We start from the raw sequence: 3,653 nt of genomic DNA, 5'->3' as shown, positions 1-3,653 counted from the left end.
AGTCTAAAATTTTGGTAAAACTTGTGTTTTTCACTATAGAAATCAACGGAAAATATTTTTAAAACATTCCCCCCCCCCCGTGTCACAAAAATTCCTTTTTACAGGTAATATGGAATGTTATTTCACAAATTCATACCAAAGCTTTTTGTGTGACACGGGGGGGGGGGGGGGGGAACGTGTTTATTGACAAAAAACGGTAAAAATGTTTATTTCCCAACAATTTCAAAGCGATTTACAACTGAAACATTACATTTTATTGATATATTCATGTTTTATTTATTTGCCTAAAACAAAAAAAAAGAAATAAGGAACATTTAATCATATCCAAGACTATTTCAAAATATGGTGATGCCTGAAACTCACGATTTCAATGGAAAATATCGTCTACCCCCCTTTTTTCAAGAGCTGGAATTATGGATAATTTACTGTTTAGTGTTGGCATTAAGACAATTCATCAATTACCATTGAACTGTTCTTTGTATTAAACAAAGATTTTATGGCAAAATTGCTATACATTTTGAATTATATGGTTCCAAAATGTAGGCGGGAATCGAGAGTTAGCGTGCGTATTTCTTTGTGCGAAAAAAAACCACACGAGTTTGTTTAAAAAATTCGCGTAGCTTTGTACGCGGGGTGATCAAAAAGTTCGCGAACTAATTGAATAACTTCGAAAAAAGAAATGATATGGGTTTTTAGTGTTGAATTTTTTAAAAAGTAGCTTTCTCCGATTTTAATGGGCATCTGCAACTATTCTGCCCATGCGCGGATCACTTGATATAGGCGGTCACGTGACATACTCCTTAGCTTCTGTCACAGAAGCTTAAAAAAAAATTCCGACTCTTGTACATGTATTTCTTACCATGCAAATTATTTTTTACAACAAAAACAGTCCATTTGTCAGAAATGGACTAATCTCCGCAATAGTATGGATGGATAATGATATTATTTTGCAGAATGAGCGTGGTGACCATCCAAACCCCAGTCCTCTGTCTTTTGAGCGTCGTTTTTCCATGTGGATTAAGTATAGATGCCTTCACTTAATCATATCGGATATGTTTAAAGTCGCAAGTAAACGATATTTTAGGGTTCAAATACTTATATTATTGTAAAGATATTCATCTATTTTTTTAAACGTAAGTTGGCGATCTTTCATATCAGATTGCTTAACGAAGGACACGTCTCTTTCCCAGTTTGCTTTCCACGGATAACGGAACAAACATCATTTTTAAACATCTCCCTTCCTTCACTTAAACAATCAATCCAATTAATGACATAACTTTAGGCTAGTCTTTCGCCTTCGTAAACCGTGAACAAATTATTATAAACTTCTGCAAAGGAATTTAGGAAGATATACGTTTAACTTTACAGCCGTTCGTTTCTCGAATACGACTGAGTCAGCCATTTTTTGTCACAAGTGATCTGCCTTATGACGTCATTTTCACATTGTGACGTCACAAACACGGGGCAAACGTTCCATTACATGTGCTATTTATAGTACATGTGTATGACTGTCTGCCAAATTTCATTCTGATCGGAATTGTGGTTTAGTAAATATAGAGATAGTTCGCGAACTTTTTGATCACACGTACTCGTATATTGATGTATTTATGGGTGATGAGGAGGATGACATTTAAAAAAATGAATTGTCTTCTTTAATGCCGCTACTCGATTACATAAAGGAATTTATAATGATTATCAATTTGTGCAAGTTGCACTTAAAGACCTTGTTCTGACAGATAGAGCATTTTTTATACCTCTGCCTCATCTGCCGCAGTGCCATTACTAATACTTCAGGGTAGAGGGAATCTGTTTGACTGCACAAACAATCCTGACATAGTCCCGATAAAGGGAATTTGAATAGTGGATAGTGTCTTGTCCAATTATCGCCACCTTTCAATACCTGCGTTGGAAGATTCAACTACCCACCTGACCTGAAAAGATTTTGAAAAATATTGTTGAAAAATACATTTTCACAAAAAATGTAAACAATTTATTGCAAGAATTCACCTGTTGTTACAGTGTACCTTTGTTACAAGACTGCACATATTTGCATCATCAGTAATTTGTTTTTGTCCTTTTTCCAAAAACCTATGCCTGGATTCCAAGATCTTCGAGCAGAGGCAAAGCATCTCTGAACCCACAGTCAACAATAAAAATGTCTTATTCACTAAGCCAGCTCTGAATATTTTTTGCATTTGTTTTAATGTTGTGTTTGAAGATTGAATCATCATTGTTTTTATAATCATCAAGGTATGGTCCTAAGAGTAAGACAAAGTACCCTAGAATTAAGACAAGGTAACCAGCAATAGTCGCAATCACCATATAAGCTTCATTAGTGGCCTCCCCTTGTGGATACTGTAAGCATATTTTTGGTAATGGAAGTTGTTGCTCTTGCCTTTTTATTTGTATGTGCCGTCCAGGACCAAAATATCCTGTTTCTTTCTAGATGTTACCAAACAATGTCTCCTTGTGCTAGCTGTCGAGTATGCATACATGTATATACATGGTCATTAATAACTTCCTCTCTGGTTATGTGTTCAATCCCAAGAAGATCATCTATGCTCCTCTTGCAGCACTAATAGTTCTTAAACTGGATTTCGAAGTTTAAAAGAGCGTTGGCAGTATTTAATTTGACAATCCATTCTTTAATTTGCAGAGGAATATGGCTACGGATTTTCTAAACTTCTAGATGGTGTAGATTTTACGTCATCTTTCACAGAATCACATATTATTTTGAAATTGTCTTGTTGAGTCCAAGTACACATAAATGGTCTGTATCTGTCAGAGACGTAGTTTCATTAAGGTTCAAATAAGACTTCTCTGTTGAAGTAAATGTCTCTTAACAAATGCATGGTCTGTCTTTGGCTGAATTGCGGTACTTGTGGAGATTTTCCAGATGATCATGACAACATATATTCCCGGATTGAATTGGTACATTGTGTTAAAAACAAAACGGTTGTCCGGCATTCTGGGGACACTACTAATCATTGGGGTCCTGATTTGTTACAAATGATGCAACAGGCATGAGTCATTGCATTGGATTTGAGTTGCAAGGATACAGATGGTCGAATAGACAAGTGTTTTCTGTTGTCATTTGATAGGAACAAAGCTAGACATTCCCTGTGAATGGTAAAGGAGGGTGTTGTAGATTTATGGTTTGAAACATCTCTGTAATAATTGCTTCTTCATTCGCTGCAGATGACTGAATTTTCTCTACTTTCGACCGGATTTTTTTCCTAAATATTTTTCTATGCCTATGTCAAGCTACTTCCTCTTTTGGTTTTGTTCTTTCTATGCCCAAGTAAAAAAAATTCCGGAAATTAGCATTACACAAGTAAACAAAATTCTAAAAAAAAAATTAATTAAAGTACGGTGCCATTCTTAACCATAAAAAAAAATCAAATGAATTATGATTAAAATTTATCAATTTAAAATTTCATTATGGTTTAGGATTGACGGCTACTCAATATCGTTTAAAAGGGTCCTAAATTTCTTTGTTACTTGGAATTTTTGCATTACCGCATTTGGATTGGATACTTATAATACTGCACATGCCGTTTCCTTTCCAAAAATCGTCAAGACGAAGAACAAAAGGTTTTAACACGTTAAAAATCCATAAAGATAACCTCAATGTTCCGTTGCAAAATAATTAC

The sequence above is a fragment of the Saccostrea cucullata genome, unplaced genomic scaffold (assembly GCF_032062105.1).
Source record: "Saccostrea cucullata isolate Sc308-1 unplaced genomic scaffold, CSIRO_AGI_Scuc_v1 ctg12646, whole genome shotgun sequence".
Taxonomy (NCBI): domain Eukaryota; kingdom Metazoa; phylum Mollusca; class Bivalvia; order Ostreida; family Ostreidae; genus Saccostrea; species Saccostrea cuccullata.
This window is presented reverse-complemented; position numbering follows the sequence as displayed.